The sequence below is a fragment of the Felis catus genome, chromosome B1, assembly GCF_018350175.1.
Source record: "Felis catus isolate Fca126 chromosome B1, F.catus_Fca126_mat1.0, whole genome shotgun sequence".
NCBI classification, from domain to species: domain Eukaryota; kingdom Metazoa; phylum Chordata; class Mammalia; order Carnivora; family Felidae; genus Felis; species Felis catus.
In genome coordinates this window covers 119,919,361-119,940,661 of record NC_058371.1, presented here as the reverse complement: position 1 = coordinate 119,940,661, position 21,301 = coordinate 119,919,361, and the positions used below count along the sequence as shown (strand labels likewise).

The following is a 21,301-nucleotide window of genomic DNA, read 5'->3' as shown; positions in this document are numbered from 1 at the left end:
AATAATACAAGTACACACACACACACACACACATACGTCCAAAGAAAGTCTTAAAAATTAAATGACTATTTCAAAGTTATACATCTCCCAACTTACAGAGTTTCAGGACACAACTTTAGACCTCAGACACAGAGCCTTATTAGATAAACTTGGACATAGTTTACAGCAATTCCAGGAAAAATATCTAGACCTTCTGTCAAGACTCTACAGAACCAAGCAAGGGTGTAACCCTACTAAAATAGGCCATCCTGTTGCTTTTAGTAGCTACGGTGGGTAGCACAGTGGTCCCTTTCTCAAGTCACTTAAGTTGTTTTATTTGCCATCTAATCCTTAAGATTGGAAAGATACACTCAGTCCAGCTTTAACTGAATCAGTTATGCATATGTGCATGTATTGTCCTGGCTATATATTGTTGTATAACATGCCACCCCAGAACAGTGGATTAAGACCATGAGGATGATTGATTTGTTCATAAATGTGCAATTTGGGCAGGGTTCAGTAAGGGAAGTTCATCTTTACTTGAAATGATTTCAGTTGGGACAGTTAAAACTAGGATTGGAGTATATACTTTCAAAAAATGGATCATTCAGATGTCTGGGAATCGGAGCTCTGGACTGAGAGCTCAACTAAGGCTGGGAGCTGGGAACCTCTGTTTCTCTCCATGTAGATGAAGATCTCCATGCTTCCTGGACTACCTCATCGCCTGGTGGCTGGGTTTCAGGAGTAAATATCCTGAGAGAGTTGTATCACTTTCATGACCAACTTCAGAAGTCATGGAGAGGCATTTCTGCCCTATTCTTTATTCAAGGCAATCACAAAGACCCACCCCTTTTCAAGGAAAGAGAACATTAATACTTAATCTTAGTGGGGATTGGCAAGATTCTGGAAGATCATGTGGAACAGGAAATATAAGAGGTGGGAAATATATACATGTATCTATTTCCCAATAAAAAGCATATGTGTGTATATTTCATATTCAAATGTACATACTTGTAGTCATCTATATGAACTATTTGAGCTATATAAAATATCAGTCCTACTCTGGCACTACCTATATCCCTTTATTTTTTCTATAATAATTATAATACCTGGCATATCGTATGTTTATTTGTTTATTATCTGTCTGCCCTCCACTAGAATGAAGTGCCACAGAGACAGAAACTTTATCACATTTTATTTATTGCTATATCTTTGTTACCCAGAACACTGCCTGGCATATAGTAGGTGCTCAATTTTTTTGTTGAATGAATGAGTAAATAAAAAATTTATGCATGAATAAATGAATACTGCCTCCAATATATAGGGCCATAAATTCACCACCATAGATGCTGGCTCTCAGGCTGGACTCTGAGACATCAGTTAAAAGAAAGGTTTGTGGCACTGTCTTCTATATATAACAAGCTTGATACATAACAAATAAAATGTTATTGAAGGTCCTGATATTTGCATTTGCAATTCCATGGAAATTGTAACTCTATAACCTCTTCTTCCTCTGCATTTTATTTCTCTTTCATAGACCAGCCATTGCTAGAAGCTTCAGCACAGGGATTTTTTTTTGGATGGTAGCTGTGAAGTATTAGAAAAGCAGTGACAGATACAAGGATTTTATTTGCCTTCCACAAGATGCCTCATAAAGCCGTAGTTAATAAGTTGCCCACATTCCCTTAAGGTGTTTTCAGTAGCTCATAATAGTATTTATTTCAGAAAGTATATCTTCTGTCACATTAAGGGTCAAGTAAAAATGATGTGAAATGACCTTGTTTGGCTTTAGAAAAATTAAAGCCCTAAAAGCATGGAAAGCAATAAAAGATTATTATGTGCCTTTTGTCAGATATGAGATGCATTATAATGAATCCCTTATGACAAGTACCTTTACAGCTTTAGTTGTAAACACTTATATCAGCTGCTAATTGTGATATCTAATAAGATCCTTGACACTATAAGTAGCCTCCTCCATAGACATTTTGGTTGTAATGAAAAACACTAGTAGCTACAGTGAGGATAAAACAAACAATAAATTCATGAATTACATAATGTTTCTCTGGTAAAGCATTTTTGGAATACTAAATTTTGATAAAATATACAAAAAGAATAATATGAAATTCTAAAATATGATATTCAACACTATTTGGGGAAAAGCAAATATCTCTTTACTCAAGATCTCTGAAGATGTCACTAAGAATATTTATATTAAGAACCCCCCAAAGAAAGCTTTCATATGAGAACTGCAGTATATTATAGCAATATAATTTTTAGGTTCTCTGTATTTTTCCCTTAATATCAATATCAATATGTGATCACATATGACATATGACCAAGACATATTTATGAAACAAATGTGTATATAAAGAAGATGCTACTTGTTAACCACCAATAGAACATGTTCATACCATTTGCAAGAAGTGGAGATAGATTTGAATCATTACTTCTAAAAATTCTGTGAACTGATAGATAAATAAGAAAGATGTGAATCTTGTCCTTGGAAACTTTACTCTTCATACATGGTTCTCATAAATACGGTATGGCATTCCAGTGGATCCTGTGTGGGGGAACAGCTAAGAAGAATGGAAAGGTCTGTTTGGCACAATATTAGATTTTTTCACTCATGGAAGATAGACCCCTTTGTTGGAAACATCAATAAAGGACTTCACTTATTACCATCATTATCATTATCATAATCATGATAAATTACACTTATTTAGTACTTTATAATGTTCTGGAAACACACCAGCTCTTTATATATTATATTCGTTAATGCATTTACTCATCACAACATCTCTCTGAGGCAGGTACCAATAGCCAATTTTACAGATGAGTAAACTGAGGGACAGAAGTGTTGAATGTTTGGTCAATGTCACAGAGCTAATACAGGGCACAGTTAAGATTCAAACTTGTCTATTGGCTCCTGAATTTATGCTCTTAACCGTGCTGTTTTATTGCTTCAAGAAGGCACAAAAGTACCTCTAAAGAAAAATTTAAAGCCCTAATTCAGAAAGTGATACGATAATGAAAATCTGGAATGCCATCAGGTATTGGGGTGCAGGCACTGAAACTTCAGAACTTGACACATGCTGTCACACTTGACCTGCACATGAAATGGCTTCTTCCCACTGCATAATAGTAATAGTACTTAATTTATGCCAAGAATTAGCTCATCTAATTCTTGAAATAACCCAAAGAAATGGGTACTTGATTTACAGATGAAAACTAGTACCAAGGAAAATTAAATAATTTGTTCATAGTTAATAACCAGGAGCCACTTAGAATTTAGATCATCTTACCACAGATCTGTGCTTATAATCACTGTCTACGTGGTTCCCCTCATGAATGAATAATAGAATCCTCAGCAGACCCATTAAAAAATGTAAATGGCTGGGTGTCACTTCTAGAGATTCTTATGTAGTTGGTGAGGCCTGGGAATGATAGTTTACAAAACTTCCCCATTTGAATTTAATGTGCATCCAAGGCCAAGATCACTACACTATCTTGTACTGTTCCTCATCTTAAAATTATCTTTGGTCTTAGCCCCCTGTAACTCAAGAATCTGCATGATTCTTTCCAGGGTACGATAAGGTATGAACAGGAAACTTAAGTAATTTGTAATCTCCAGTGCTTTCTAATATGGATTTTATTATATAAAACATGGACGTTATATGTGAAATGGATTTCCTTATCCAGTAACAAATAATAGATAGTTCTGAGTAGGATGTTATAATTTTAAATTTAATTTTTTCTGATCTTTCTGACAGATAATCTTTCCAAAACATATGATCTATTTAAGTTGTCTTCTTGCTGTATTTTTATCTTTAGTATACCTGGCCCACACATTTTTTTAGCTAGTGCAGCTCTGATTCACAAAAGGATAATAGAAGGGTCATGCTGAGAGTCTCATTAAACTACAGTTGAAAATGGCAGTAAAGATTTGTTAACTCATTATATAAAAGCCCATCTTTCTGTGGCTTGTGTTTATTTCTTTTTAAAAGTGAAAAAAAAAAATAAAACGTTGAGCTAATGGGCAAGTCTGAAAAAGAATAAGTTAATTTAAGGGTGAAGAAATATAGTCCCTAAAATGTAATACCTACTACCCGGATGATCATGTGTTAAATATTTTGACAAACTGGAAATGCATATCTGTACAGCTGTTATTTGGCCAGATGAAAAATAATTAGAAAAAAAGCACAACTTCAACACCTCTCTTTTAGCAAATGACCTGTCTATCGGCTTTGAGCTGAAAATGTTGATAATGATTACAGAGGCTGTCAAACAGAAGTGGGTATTGTGTTCCAGAGACAAATCAGTGCTGAAATGCAAAGTGCTTTGGCCTATCTTTGAAATGTTAACTAAAGATTCAAGAAATAAGAAAGAAAGCATGGGTGTAAAATTTGCTGTGGTAATAGGGGCCACAGAAACAAGATCATCTGAAACCGCAATTTAAATTTAATTTTAGGGGTGCCTGGGTGGCTCAGTCGGTTAAGCGTCCGACTTTGGCTCAGGCCATGATCTTACAGTTCGTGGGTTCAAGCCCCGCATTGGGCTCTGTGCCGACAGCTCAAGCCTGGAGCCTGCTTCTGATTCTGTCTCTCCCTCTCTCTCTGCCCCTACCCCGCTTGCAGTCTGCCTCTCTCTCTCTAAAAAACAAACATTTAAAAAAATGTAAATTTAACTTTAATCTTCTTGTCACAAAGCTTAAACAAATATAACTTAATATGTGGATTTTTCCTTTTCCTTTTCCTTTTATTACATCTATCAAGAGACAGATAAAGGCTACCTGATCAAAACGTTTCTCCTCTGGGGGTGCCTGGGTGGCTCAGTCGATTAAGCATCCAACTCTTGATTTTGGCTGAGGGCATGATCTCACAGTTCATGAGTTTGAGCCCCTAGTTGGTCTCCGAGCTAACAAGTGCAGAGCCTGCTTGGGATTCTCTCTTTCTCCCTCTCTTTCTACCCCTTCTCCATCACACTGACTGTCTTTCTCCCTCTGTCTCTTTCTCAGAATAAATAAACTTTTTTTAAAAACGTTTCTCATCTGCAAAGGGTAACACTTTCTGAAAGAGTTAACTACTGGTAAATAAATAGACAAAAAATATAGAGAGACTTTTCTATCATCAGGAATATTCAGATTCATCTTTTAATGACATTTAGGTCATCTTTCTTCCTGAACCATATCACAGGATTTTAATTGATTACTAGATTTTGTTGGATTAACTCCACAATTTTCTCTTATTATTCACATTCTCTAGAAAGTACATTAATCAAAGATAGAGAATATGAATTACAAACTCATTTTTACCACCAACATCCATTTTTAAACCCTCATTGTCGTTTATAGACTAGAACTCTGATCAGACATGATTTTTTCACTGAGTAAAAAGTTTCACTTCCTAATATCTATTATTTTCACTGGTCTCTTTTAGTTTTATCTGTATATGGTACAGATTTTTTAGATAGAAAGTGCCATCTTACAGCGTAAAGAGCATTGGACTTGGACCCACAGATACTAACCCCAAAGTCCTGGGTTATCCGGGATTTGAATCGCTGCTTTAAATACCAAGAGCCGTGGACAAGCCCCCATCTCTACATTTATCTTCTGTTGGACACACACTCCTGTGTGGCAGGACTGACTGGAGGATGGCGGTGTATGTGAACCTGCCTTGAAAACCGTTAATTGATGGGGCACCTGGGTGGCGCAGTCGGTTAAGCGTCCGACTTCAGCCAGGTCACGATCTCGCGGTCCGTGAGTTCGAGCCCCACGTCAGGCTCTGGGCTGATGGCTCAGAGCCTGGAGCCTGTTTCCGATTCTGTGTCTCCCTCTCTCTCTGCCCCTCCCCCGTTCATGCTCTGTCCCAAAAATAAATAAACGTTGAAAAAAAAAATTAAAAAAAAAAAAAAGAAAACCGTTAATTGCTTTATAAATGTAGAGAACAGTAATCAAACCTTTCTAAATCATGGAATCTGCTCCCCTCATTGTTTGACAGCGAGGCAGAAGGGAGTGCCTGTAGCCCCATATCACGAGGCAGAAGGGAGTGCCTGTAGCCCCATATCACGTATGTTTCAGAAAGGAAGTGTGGATAAAATCCTGATGAGGAGAAACTCACTTCCCCTAGTGACCATGAACAAATCATTAAAAAAAAACTCTGCCTCTGTTATCCCATTTGCGATATGAGTATAGTAACAGGTAATTGTGTATGTTGCTTGAGGTAGATTTAGAAGGAATAAGAGCCACACACACTTTAGTTCTGTGCTGCCAAGGAGACACAGCCCATTAAGTTATCAACTGATATTACTGTGAAACCCATATGTTCTTACTTGTAACATTTTCATCTTACAACAGTTTTTCTTCCTGAAAAATTGGGCCCAAAGCAAGATTCTCTGATTATAACATATGTCCATTCATCCCATTTTTTATTTCTCAGAACACAAGAAACATTTATGAGAGATTTTTTTTCCTGTATTTGTACCAAGCCAAATGTAAAAATGTAGCTGACTCCTGCTTCTCAAAAAGCACCTAGCTCCTTTGCAAGCAGGGGTGGCAGAGGAAAATAAACAGGGAAGTCTGGAGTCCTCTTCGCTTTGGCCTCTGGACCCAGTGCCTCCGTTAGTTCTCCTCCATTGGCATCTGCAAAGCTCAGATACGGTTTTGTGATGTCTTGCTTGTGCTTTCAAATGTCATTATTGCTGTTCCGCCCATCTCTTCTTTGGGGACTAAGAGCGCACCTTCTGTTTCCTTCTAACTCAGATAATAGCTAAGGCAGTACTCCTCTTAGCCTGTGCCCTACAGCCTGCACTGACACACAGCTGACTCCCAGGCACCCGACCTGAAGGCTGGAAGCACAGAGGAGACAGGAAGGACTGTGCCACTAGGGTTAGCCTGCACCCCATACACAGACAGACGTCAGTTGCCCTACCCTTTAGTCAAGCTGGACAACCCACTGTGTGAACACAACCTCTGGTCTTCCATGTCCACATTTGATTATGTTGCTTTGACAGCCCAGGATGCCCAACCCCTGCCTCTATCCCTGCTTTTAAACGCTCTCAGAGATGGATCAAATGCCAGCTATCGCCCTGAGACTTGTGTGTTTCTTGCAAATTTTTGTCAGCTCTTTCTCCTGTGAATCCCTGCAACTCTTGCTTCATAGCACCCTTAGATGACTTCTCATGTTCTTCCTTGTATATGCTTATTTACTTATTTTCATTATTGTTCAGGCCCTCTAATAAGAGGCATTACCTGTGTAAACTTGGACAAGTCATTTAACCCCACTGTGCCTATTTTTTCATTCATTAAGTGAGGCTTGCAATATCAAACTTACCTCATAAAATTGTTTTGAGGATTAAATAAGTTAATGTAAGTACAGAACTTAGACCTGTGTCTGGTACATAGTTATGTAAGTTACTATTTTTTGTAATCACATTGTTACACCCCTTATATGTATTATAAGCATCTATGTGGATGTCTGTGTTTTTAAGAGAAATTTATGCTTTCTTACAATTTTATCTCCTGGTATATTTTCTGCTATTTGTTAGGTTATTAATAACTGTTTTTAAATAAGTAAATTTAAAAAGTGAAGTTTCTTTGCCATTGTTGTAATTCTTTAGAGACAACCTTTAGTATGATGAGCAACTCAACTTTTCAGTAAGGCACATATCTTTGTAAACTTCAAAATGTCCTCAAACATAGGGCATGATATTTAAATTTTTATTCATTCACTTAATTCAACTGTTAATAAATGCAAATCCCAGGGTAAAGTAGTTCAGTCCTTATCTTACTGTTTCAATTTCATGATCTATAACAATGCAAAATGGTTCAAATATCTAGGCAGAATGTTAATATTAATCTAGAAAGTTAGATGACCTAGTGATTTAGTAATCATATTTATATATGCTAAGCCATTGTTGATTTCTATAGAGTTTTACCGTATAAAGTTTCAGAGACACATCCAGACAAAATGAATAACATTAAATTTACTGTCTAGTGGCATATGAATTTCTTTTAAATTTTTATAGATTTTATTTTGTTAAAGAAATTTTAGACTGGCAGCAAAATTGAAAGGAAGGTAAAGGGATTTCCCATATTTCTACACATACATAGCAGCCTCGGTATCACTCACCAGAATGGTACATTTTTTACCAAGGATGAACCTACATTGACACATCATAATCCCCCAAAGTCCATAGTTAACCTTAGCATTCACTCCTGGTGTTGTACATTCTGTGGGTTTGGACAAAAGTACAATGCTATATGTCCAACATTATAATAGCATACAGAATATTTCATTGCCCTAAAAATCCTCTGTGCTCTGCCTGTTCATCTCTCCCCACCCCCCACCCCAACCCCTGGGAACCACTGATCTTTCTACTGTCTGCAGTGTTTTGCCTTTTCCAGAATGTCATATAGTCAGAATCATACAGTATGTAGCCTTTTCACATTAGCTTTTATCACTTAGTAGTAGCCACTTATGATTCCTCCGTGTTTTTTATAGCTTAATATCTCATGATTTTTTAGCACTGCATAATATCCCAGTATTTAGAGGTATCACAACTTATCCATTCATGCACTACAGGACATCTTGGTTGCTTCTAAGTTTTTGCAATTGTGAATAAAGCTGCTATAAACATCCATGTGCATGTGTATACCTGTTTTTAACTCCTTTGGGTAAATACCACAGAGTGAGATTGTTATGCTGTATGGCCACAGCGTAGTTTAATTTTGTAAGAAACTTCCAACTTGTCTTCCAAAATAGGTATACCATTTTGCATTCCCACCAGCAATGGATGAGAGTTCCTATCATTCCATATCCTCACCAGCATCTGGTGTTGTCAATGTCCTGATTTTTGGCCATCCTAATAGGTATATAGTGATATTTTGTTGTTTTAATTTGCATTTCCCTGATGGCCTATGATGTTTATTTGCCATCTGTATGTATTATCTTCTTTGGCGACATATCTGTCAAGGTCTTTAGTTCATTTTTTAAACTGTCACTTGTTTTCTTATTGTTGAGTTTTAAGAGTTCTTTGTGTATTTTGGATAATAATCCATTATCAGGTGTATCTTTTTCAAATATATTCCTTCAGTCTGTGGCTTATCTTCTAACTTTCTTGATGTTGTCTTCTACAAAGCAGAAGTTTTTAATTTTAATGAAGTCCAGCTTAGTAATTATTTCTTTCATGGACCGTTTTGGTTCTCATCCAAAAAAGCATCACCATACCCAAGGTCATCTTGGCTTTTCCTAGGCTATCCTCTAGGAGTTTTATAGTTTTTCATCTTATATCTATGTCTATGATCCCTATTGAGTTAACTTTTGTGAAGGGTCTCAGGTCTGTGTCTAGATTCATTTTTTGCATGTGGATGCCCGGTTCTTCCAGAACCATTTGTTGAAGAGACTGTCCACCATTGTATTGTCTTTGTTGCTATGTCAAAGATGAATTGGCCATATTTATAGAGGAAATTATTTTTAATTTAAAAAGACTATTTTAGGGACGCCTTGGTGGCTCAGTCAGTTGGGCATCTGACTTTGGCTCAGGTCATGATCTCACGGTTCATGAGTTTGAGCCCCACATTGGGCTCTGTGCTGACAGCTCAGAGCCTGGAGTCTGCTTCGGATGCTGTGTCTCCCTCTCTCTCCACCCCTCCCCTGCTCATGCTCTGCCTCTCTCCTTCAAAAATACATAAACATTAAAGAAAATTTCAACAGACTATTTTAAACTATATATATATATCTTATTGTGAAGCAATTTTTCAGTCAACTGCCGTGGTTAGCTATTTGGAAAAAAATAGCTGTCTACATTTAAAACCAGAAATCCCGCTCAGAGGATATGTAAAAGGAAAACCAAAGTTGAACCGCATTAGGTAAATTTATTTAAACTTCATGTTAGGTTACACACTCATGGAGTTACTTCCAGATGAAAATGCATATTAAGATACACCTTGATTTCCATTACACTAGTCCTGATTTCTTTCTCTTTTTAAAAAATTTCTAAATTTATTTATTTTGAGAGAAACAGAAACAGCATGAGTGGGGGAGGGGCAGAGAGAGAGGGAGAAAGAGAATCCCAAGCAGTCTCCCCAGCACTGTCAGTGCAGGACCTGAGGTGGGGCCCGAACTCACAAAACCGAGAGAGTTCAGAACCTGAGCTGAAGTCGGACACTCAACCAGTTGAGCCCCCCAGGAGCGCCAGTCCTGATTTCTTTTAGGTTATGAATGTGAAAATTAGGAATTATTTTCACAAGTGAAATCTGCTAAATAAATCACCTGCAGTTTAAAAATGCTAAGCTACCCTCTCACAACAAGACTGTTTGCAATTCTCAGTGATGGAAGGAAGTGGGATGAGGCTCATTTGACCATAATGATAGACTGTGAACAGTACCCTGAGTGTCTTGATTGGGGCCCCCACAAGATAAAATTTATTTCATTGTTACAAGTTAAAAGCTTTCAGATTTCTGAGCTAAAGAAAATGGCATTTTTCTTCCAAAGAGAGCTTATTGGTTTTATTGATTCTCTTCTATTTTGATTTTACGTGTGGGTATATGGGAAGTATATTTCTTTAACATATGACAATGCTGTTTCTTCTGCCACAAAGGTTTTCCATTTTATTTTACCTTAAATGGACTGAAAATTTCTTTCAACAAGTTCTGTTATCAACTTACCAAATTTATTCTACTACCATTTTTAGTTGTTTGGAGGACATAAAATGCATTTTTGTAATGTTCCTTAAATAGATTCCTATTTAGGTAACATCTAACGTCCTGCTAATGTACTCAACAAAGTTAATGAGAATGGGAAAGGTCTTCCGATAACTGATTTGAAGGGAACCTGGGAAATTGAGATGGGGTGAAAATGATGGCTTTTAATAAAGTGAATTATTCGTTGAGGTTTTTCTGATTATGAGACACTGCTTTGCTACTGAATGATTTTGAGAGTGTAACTAGTTAAACTCCACAATTTAAATATAACATTGTAAAGTGAGAGGAAATGCAGAGTACTATGGTGCGTTTCATTATATAGAAAAAATTGAATCCACATATATAAAATGTGTATTTTTTGTATATTTTTATTGTAGTGACTTTTTCTGTGGGAACAGCCTCTTCTGAATTGTCACCTGCCTTAAAATTGAAGTTGGAGGCTAGAAATTGTATTTACATTCCCACCATGTCTTCATTAATTTATGATTCACCTTTTCTGTTTATCTTCCATGTTTTAAATGCTCTGATCAATAAGAATTGACTCTTCTAATTCTGTGTTTGGAAGCAAGGGACTATTCCAGCCACATAAACACCTATTTCGAATAAATTCGCAACAACATAAGCTTTAAGAATCGTTCTGTTTAATTTGTCAAAAACACTTATTTTCTGATAGTAATAATGTAAACTTAAAGGATCTTTTGTTTCACATGTCCAATAATACTTATTATTTAACAACTGAAGAGTATAATCTTTGTTGGAAACTGCTGGGCCTCTAAGTAATATTTAATGTTTGTTTCTGGCTTGGATTTCAGAAACCACCTGCTCCTCTGTTTTCAGATAAATGATATGTCCAGCAACTGTGGAGATGACAATGCTAGCCTGTTGTTAAATTCAGCTTGGTTTTTTCCATTGGTTCTCCTCGACCCTCACTCAGATTATCCAAGCCTTAGAAAAAAAAGAAAAAGTGACTTGTAGTCATGACCAACCTAAACGTAAACCAGGCTACCTCTTTACTAACTCCAAGCTGCCAGCTTGGAAACATGTAAACCCATCCATTATTTAGTGTCTATCTAGTTTTCCTCAAAACAAAAGCATGTTTTTTTAATTTGAGTTTATTGGAGCATTCAAAACAACCTATAATGACTTCTACTTTTGACCTCACGGTATTTTGCATTTCCTCTACAGAACTTTATCTTTGTTTTAGCTTAGGCTTTTGAAACTAAAACTTATTTCAAGATTTTAGAATTGAGAATAGCAAAGCTTCCTGCTGCTGTCACATATGTGCTTTTGTTCTTCTTATAGGAATAGAAAAACAGAGTTAAGGTAATGAATGCAGCAATTACAGGCTCATGGTTTATTAAAACCAAATTCTTTAGTCTCTTCTTAACTACTCATCTGTGTGCTTTGAGCCTCATCCATGTCCAATTTACTCTTCCATGCTCTTGGCAAACCCATTAAGAAATACCCTTCTGAGCTACCACCTGTGTTCCCTTACATCAGTCATTTAAGCTAGAAGATATTCTAGGACTATACAAGTCCTTGCTGTGGTATCAACATCATAAAATCAAATATAACTTATTTGTGAATTCCATACTGTAAGAATCACTGGAGACGCCCTTTCCTCAAATCTGCTAACATCCGGTTCTTAGGGTGCTCTATATATCATAGTCCGTGGAAAAAGTACCCCAGGAGAAATTCCATGTATAGCCTACATGATCATACCAAGGACCCCTGCTTAATTTCCATTCGTTTAATTGGTCCAATATTGATCACCATCACATCTTTTATAATTCCTCACACTCCAAAATAAGCATTTTGTTTTATTGTAAACTACAAAAAAAAAAAAATCCCTACTATTTGGAGGTCTTTATTTTTTTTCTCTATATTCCAACTGGAGTAGAACTGATCTTTACTCAATCTTATAAATGAATATAAATTTTGACATAAACACAGCTTAAATATGAAAAAACAGGACACATTTATTTTCATAAATATGAAAATATGAATAAAAGGTCATTCTGTAATAAAATAATGATCTTAATGAAGATAATAGAGATAACAGTCGTTTAGTGCTATGTGGCAAGTTCTATGCTGAATACTTAATAAATATTTTCTTATATAAAATTTGCAATAATCCTGTGACATGAGGTATATTTATGCTGTTTTTTACACCCAGAGAAGCTAAGAGTGAGGAATATGCTGAAGCTGACATAGGTACTAAATAGAGGTGTCAGATTTGAATCCAGATTTGTCTGACATTACTTCTGGACCCAAACTCTTAACCTGTATAACATGTATTTATAGATGGGATGTTTAATAGCAATATCAATCACCATCATCACCATAATCCACAAATATTTCCAATATTCCACAATTCAGACATAATAAACAAATGTGAACTCCACTCACTGTATCAAAATTCACAGGTTCTTCCCAAAATTCACCTGCTTCTTTGAAGGGGTAGCCTTGCTCGTTGCCCTCTGCATATGGCCTGCTCAACCTAGATTTCACTTACACCATTCTCCTTACCAAGAATACCCACATTCTTTCTTATTCCACCAATTCATCTATTGTTTATTCATCCATTAGCTCCTGGGACTAGATTCAAGATTTAACTCTCAAATTCTACCCATTTTTCAAATTCCAGCTCTAGTTATCCCAACCTAGAATGATTTCATTCTTCTTACCTTCTATTGCACTCTTGAGTAAAACCAAACACTTCAGAGACTGCAATTGTTTTATGCATTTCACTTTCATTTTCCTAGCTAAATGTTCAGCATCCTGGCGACATATTATGTGTAACAAATTTTGTATACCCCCTGGAAAATTTTCATAGTGGTGTAGTATTATGCACATAGCAAACATTCATTAAGTATCTGTTGGCTGATTAACCAAGGTTGGTGTCAATTGTCATGCTTGAAAATGTTAGACGGAATGTATAGACACATACTAAGAATTTCCCTGCATTTCGCATGTTTTGATCAAATTTCCTGTACCAAAAAGTCATTCTTCTTCAAGATGCTTTAGCTGAGTTCTGAATACCATTCTGAAATCAAGAAATGTTCATTAAGAATGATTCTCTTAGCTTTGACCGTTGACTTCTGTGATTACATCCTCCTTCTGACTGTCTCTGACATTTTTCTCTCTGTGTTCTTCTCTCTTTTATTACTAAACCCTTTCTTTCTGGATGTTTCTGTTGCATTTAACTTCGTTTCTGAATGAGGGGTACAACTACATGGTTCTTGTTTTCAGTGTATTGTTCAGAAGCCCCCAATACCCAATCAACCCATATAATTTCATGGCAAGTTTTTAATTTTTTTCATTTCTAAGAAAAAAAATATAGTAAGATTTGATTGAGTGTAATTTATAGTTTGCTGTTCAATTTTTGTATCTAAGCACTTCTTTTGGTACCTTTATAACTTAATTTGAATTTTGTACTTATTCTTCAGTTAAGTTCTGTCAGCCTGTTTCATAGTTAAGAGTCTTGGAGCGCCTGGGTGGCTCAGTCGGTTGAGCATCCGACTTCGGCTCAGGTCATGATCTCGTGGTCTGTGAGTTCGAGCCCTGCGTCGGGCTCTGTGCTGACAGCTCAGAGCCTGGAGCCTGTTTGGATTCTGTGTCTCCCTCTCTCTCTGCCCCTCCCCCGCTCATGCTCCATCTCTCTCTCTCTCTCTCTCTCTCTCTCTCTCTCTCTCTCTCACAAATAAATAAACATTAAAAAAATTTTTAAATAAAAAAATAAATAAAAAATAAAAAAGAGTCTTGCTGACCAAATTAAAAGTTTATTTGACCACCATATTTGTGCTTTCTGTTTTCCCAAATTGGTAAGCTTCTTAACTTCATAAAGAAATGGGAAGAATCATCATTTAATGGCCATGTACCCATTCCAGATATATTTTCATATGTTACATGAAATAATGCAAAGCTTATCTAAGGTGTTGGTAAATATCTTGATCTCAGACTCTGACCTCATATTTCATAGAAAAGATGTTTTTTATCAGTGCCTTCATCTCTAAATGACAAGAGTTCTCTACAGGGTAGCAGATAGCATTGAGCTGAACAGAAATTTACATTGCCATATTTGACCCCTTTTCACCGGGCTTTGGCATCAAAACTGTAAAAAAAATCTTACTCGTCTCATCTCCTTGATATTTATTAGATCTGCCTTCTTCATTAAGTATTTTCTTTAATCCTCAATATTCTTCACCTTGGTTATTAAAATAGTACCCTTTCCTCTTACTCACTGTCATAAGAATTATTTTTCTCAAATATAGGCAGGAATATGCTACTTCCCTCTTCTTGGGAAATAATTACTTAAGAACTTTTAAAAGCTTATAAAATAAAATCTTAATGTACCAACACATCTTGGCATTTCAAATATATCCTTCCTTGCAACCTAATCAAACCAACTAGGAACCATTCACCAAGTCATCCTGCTGTTTCAGTCACTTTTGCCAGCCAGCCAAGAATTTGCTTCCTCCCTTTCTTTACAGATTAAAACCATGCTTACCCTTTAAAACCTAGTTTCAATACCTTTCAATACCACCTAGCCTGAAATATTCGCTGTTCCATCCTCTTAATCAAAATGATTCTGTTTCTCTGTGTCTTGTTGCATTTTTCACGTATATGTATATTTTAAAAGCTTGTTTCATTTTGCCTTATCTATATTCCTTCTCTTGCCCACAGTTGTAAAATGCTTGAGGTTTTGGATCATGCAATTTTCATATTTGCATATCCCACTCTTGCAAGTACCATGTTTTGTGCATGTGTGCTTTGGGTGTTATTACCTACTATCTTCACAGCCCTTGCCTGCAATAAAACATGTTTGCTGACATGTCTAATTCATTTTTTGAAAAATTTTAAGCACAGTTTCCCTATGCACATCATTGTTCTTGAAACTCTATACATGTTGCCTTGCATTCTTCACTTCCACTTTACTCCTTAAGATGCTTCAATCCAGTATGAATTTACCCAGTTCCATTATAATTCCCTCACCAAGGTCACCAGTGACCTTGACTGAAAAATATTATGAACTGCTTTCATAGCTGTTCTTTTTCACTCTTCTGAATCGTGTAATATTGAGATTTACTTGAAATCCTCTTAGTCCATTCAGGTTGCCATAACAAAAACTGTATAAGTTGGTTCTTATAAATAACTCTCGTTTCTCACACTTCTGGAAACTGGGAATTCCCAGAACATGGTCCCAGCAGATTCAATATCTGATGAGGGCACTCTTCCTGGTTCATAGATAGCCACCTTTTCACTGTAGCCTCATACAGTAGAATGGATAAAGGATTTCTGTAGGGTTACTTTTATAGTGCACTAATCCCATTCATGAGGACCCTTCCTCGTGACCTAATCACCTCCCAGAGGCCTCCATGCCTAACGCCATCACTTTGAGAGAATTTCAACATACAAATTTTCTTTGAGAGAATTTCAACATATGAATTTTGGGGTAGACACAACCATTCTCTCTCCTGATTTTTCTGGTATCTCTCCCTCTAGGTTTTCCCCTTTTCTTTTATGACTGTTGATTCTAATATCCTTGACTGAATCGTAGACAATAGACCTTAGAATAGTTTGAAGCAAATGATATATCCAAGAATCATCATGATATAGATATAAAGTAAAGACAGCAGAGTGAATAAGATCACCTAAAGAAAATGCATTCTGTGAGAACAGACAAGCATGGAACCCAGGAAAAGCCAACTTGTAAAGAGGGTGGGGCAGTGCAGACTATAGACTACATAGAAAAACAACCTTTAGTCAGAAAAATATCTAAATCCTTACATTTTCATTGTGACACATTGTTTTAATATTATATCAGTGTGTGAACAAGAGAATAAACCAATTATCCACAAGCTCCTTTCAGACTTTGGATCCTATAATTTTAAATGAAGATTAACTATTTTTTACATTTACAACTACAATCCTAACAAAGGAATGAGTTTTAATTTTATCATTCCCACTTTAGTGACAGAGATGGCTGAAGTCAAACCAAGTATATGGTCCAATAACAGTGCAGGTGCCTGATCGATGAAGCCACAACTGCGGTGGGTTTGAAACAAACACTACCAAAATAGAGCGAGAATGTGGTGACAGGGTCAGGAGCCAAGCCTAAAGTTTATGGCAGTTGTCAGAGCTGCATCATGGGCAGAGATTAAGGTCAAAACTTGTCTAAACCTGAAGCATATTTCCTCAGGCTATTCTAATGAAATTTTGGTCCATACTAAGGAAAATGTCCACTTTTCCCCCCCCTCACAGCTCTGCATCTATTTTATTCTCCTTTTTCTTCTCCCAATCATGGGTGAACTTCCTATTTAATTTTTACACTCCGGATTCCAATTCCTATTATATAAAGAGAACTTTGTGGGGCGCTTGGGTGGCTCAGTCGGTTAAGCATCTGACTCTTGATTTCAGCTCATGTCATGATCTCATGGTTCGTAGGATTGAGTCTCTTGTCGGGCTCCGTGGTGACAGAGCGGATCCTGCTTGGGATTCCTTCTCTCCCTCTCTCTCTTCCCCTTCCCACATGCATGCACATGCTCTCTTCTCTCTCTCTCTCTCTCTCTCTCTCTCTCTCTCTCTCTCTCTCTCTCAAAATAAATAAACTTTAAACAAAAAAGAGAGAATTTTCATAAGAAATTAGAAGATTCTGCTTTTAGACCATATTCCTAGATGGCCTAAGGAGAAACAAATCCTCTTAAAAGATGTAGTGAGAGCTAAGATAGCATACTCCTACAATTCATCTTCAAAAAAACTTTTTTGAGACTCTTATTCATGGCTTTAGTAAAACATTGTTCATTATTCTTAACATTTAGTAAGTATACTCTTTATTATTTCCATTGGAATATTATCTCGGATTCTGCAGCTTAGTACATACATTTTGGGTAAAATATAAAATGTTACAGGCCAATTTGTTATTCTTCGAACATGTATGTCTTCTTACTCTCATTCCACAGACTGCCATGTGCTTTCCAGCTGGCAAAATCGTTTAAAGTCAACACTGTGGAAAGTTGGGCAAGAGTTAAGCTAATTATAATATCTTCAGAATCTCATAACAAGATTTGGAAACCAACTGCCATGTGAAGATTGTTTTTATTCACTCCCTCAAAATCAGAATATTATGATCAATTTGTACAGTGCTGGATGCCAAGCCATGTGGAGCTTTATAAACCTTAGTCAACACGTTCTCTTCTTAGTTTATCTTTGATAATGAATGATTTTAATTTCATTAAACATTGTCTGTGGGCTGGAATATTACACTGAGCATATTCAGCTAATAGATTACATTATTTAAGCTGAATTTTTCATTTAGAGAAGTAGGACTCATGGCAAGCATCAAGATAATTTTTTCATCCAAACTCCTCATACAGAAAGCAACTTAATAAAATTTGGCGCTGATTATCTGATTCTTCCTTAATTCTCCTTTTCACCTCTAAGGACTGAATTTGTGTAGTGAAGTAAGTAAAATATTGTATTCTGATCATTTTATTATTTTGTCTTCTATAAAAAATATGAGAGTTGTGAGAATGGGAATTATGTCTCTTATTTTTAACTTATTTTCCTTAATTGCTAACAGAGTAATTAGCACATAGTAGGCCTGCATATTTATTTAACAAATTAATGAATAAAGTCAGACTCTAGCTTTAGAAAAAGGAACTTATTAAAGAATTACTGCTTTTTCATGCCTGTCTCTATTATCTTATAAATTATCAAAGCATTTTTAATAACAAAATCATACTGCCACACTTCAATCAGATACGAAGTTTATATTCTAGTTCTTTTTCTGTCAGCAAAACTTCTAGAGGCACACAACTGAGAAGAAATAAGCTAAATAACTATTGGTTCATTCCTGATGCTTTCCCCATCAAATCGATGTGATTACTGTACTTTATTAAATGTAGAATTACATTTTGTAGGATGAAGGAAAATCTAACATGTGCAGGTTACATTCATTGAGCAATTACTATGTGGTTACAGGTACTATGTGTTTTGCTTACATTATTCTCATTTAGCCCTCTCAGCAAACTGATGGCATAGATAATACTATTCACATTTGGCAGCATAGAATATTGAGATATAGAGTTGCCCAATATAACACAGCTAATAAATCATAGAGCTGTGGTTTGTTCTTAGATTGATTTCACAAGCCATGCTCTGCCCACTGTACCTACCACACAGCCAAATACTAAAGTCAGATGGCCAGCATACTTGTCTTTGAAACCATCATCGATTTCCTTCAACAGTTATTAATATGTCACCAATCTAACATATTTTTGAAAATAAATATGATTATAAGCATAAGGAATTCAGGTAAGAAACAACTATCTTATCACTTAAACATTTCTAAAGATCTCTCATTCCTGAGAAAACGACTAATCTCTGCATAGCCCGATATTCAAAATGCCAATTTTGCATGATAGTTATAAAAGTGCTCAAAACCTGTCAAACTTAGCTCCTTTTTAAATTTGGAAAGCTTCTTCCTTCAGTACATTTTTGGGCTTGCTTGTTTATTAATACAAATGTCATATAGCTTATAACATAAAAATGACTCCATTAGATTTTAACCTCAGTACATACACATACATCTACATGCTTGCCCACAGTCTCATTATTCGTTCACAGATTTTGTGCTCATAATGTCTAGGCTTGTGAATAGTATGTAGAAAATTTTTACATAATTTCTGAAATCTCTGAAAACAATCCCTGTTATTCTAGTAAAAACTTCCTGGATATGATTTTAAAAGTATTATGGATTTTTAAACATATTCTTGATCTATCTTATGAAATAAAGAGGTGAGGCTAATTGGAAACAAAGAATGTCTGTATTAAACAATGCATTTAATAGCAAAGCATACAAGTATCAATCAACATGTCAAAGTTATATGACTTTTCATATTAGCATTTTATTGAGTCCACCAAGGGGAAAAAATGATTTAAATATGAAATGAGCTTCTGCATCAGGTTAACTAATAATAATAATGATAATAATAATAAAGACACTTTTACTTTCAAGATTCCACTGGAAATCAAAGACCATGTTGCTTCTCTGGATAGCATTAATAGAAAGAGAGAAAGAGAAAGAAGAAAGAAAGAAGAAAGAAAGAAAGAAAGAAAGAAAGAAAGAAAGAAAGAAAGAAAGAAAGAAAGAAAGAAAGAAAGAAAAGAGAGAGAGAGAAAGAAAGAAAGAAAGAAAGAAAGAAAGAAAGAAAGAAAGAAAGAAAGAAAAGAAAGAAAAGGAGGGAGAGAGAAAGAGGAAGGAAGGAAGGAAGGAAGAATAAATTCCATTGGGCTCCCATTGGCCAGAGTGACTGACCAATCAAATTGATGACGTCCATATATAGCTCAAATACCCTTGCATACCAAGGCTATTATAAATTTAATAATGTTTCAATATGGATGCTTCTAATTTTTAAAGGAACGTTCTAGAGGCACCTGAGTGGCTCAGTCGGTTGAGCATTGACCTTCAGCTCAGGTCATGATCTCACAGTTCGTGAGTTGGAGCCCCATATCAGACTCGCTACTGTCCGTGCAGAGCCCGCTTTGGATCCTGTCCTCCTCTCTCTCTGCCCTCCCCTCGCAAAAATAAAACATTTTACATAGATATACAAATAAACAAACAAACAAAGGGACATTTAAAATGCAGAGCAAATGGACTAATCATTTAAGTTGTAGTAAGAACAAAAGCATAAATCATTTGAATAATCACTTGAGGTTCATGGTAACAAAATGTGACCTATATTGATGCATCCAACCTCCATCTTTTTCTCTAGATGCTTTTGCACAAATAGAACTGTCACTGGTATTACTTACCTTTCTCTAGGAGCACCAATATGTTCCACTACTGTAGATCCCATGTCTCCTTCAGAGATTATAAACAAAGACTAGCAATTCAGAGATGACAGGTTTCTGTCTTTTCTAGTGTAGTGGAACGGACTTCAGAAAAACAAACGTAAATCCCCTTAGTCTGTTTCTTTTTTTCTTTTTAAAAGATGGAAAATAAGCCATTTTGCAGTTTCACTGGCTTTCACTGTATTATTATACTTGATGTAATTAAGAAGTCTTTTGAACTGGTAAAAGATACAGAAATATTTTTTTAAGTTTACTTATTTATTTTGAGATAAAGAAAGAGAGAGCCTGAGCAGGGGAGGAACAAAGAGAGAGGGACAGAGAGAATCCCAAACAGGCTCTGTGCTGTCGAGTCTCAAAACAAGCCTGGAACCCATTAACCATGAGATCATGTCCTGAACCAAAACCAAGTGTCGGGCTGTCAACCAACTGAGCCATCCAGGCACCCCAGAAATGTTAAAAGAAAGGAAAGAGCGTGGTTTTTAAGAGAAATAGTTGTGTTCAATTTTCAGATCTTATTTATTGCACCTAAATTTCATGACCGTTGCTTTGAATCTTAAAGTAATTGCAGTAAGTTTCATTTTCAATCAACTTATTATTTATTGGAAATGTCTAATTGCCGCAGTATACTTTTAATACTTTATGTCATTGAACAATTGTATTGTAGCTGGCACAAATATAATAGCTGAGATATGTAATATAAACAAAGGACTTAAAGAAATACTAAGACAATTTCTTATTTCCACAGATATTAACTTTCCATTTGATATA

The 21,301-nt window shown here is 35.9% G+C and overlaps 1 protein-coding gene across 1 annotated transcript in view; it reads left to right on the top strand.

Moving 5' to 3' along the window:
• BANK1 (B cell scaffold protein with ankyrin repeats 1) overlaps nt 1-21,301 on the top strand; it is a 311,535-nt gene that overhangs the window by 241,270 nt on the left and 48,964 nt on the right. The window lies entirely within an intron of this gene.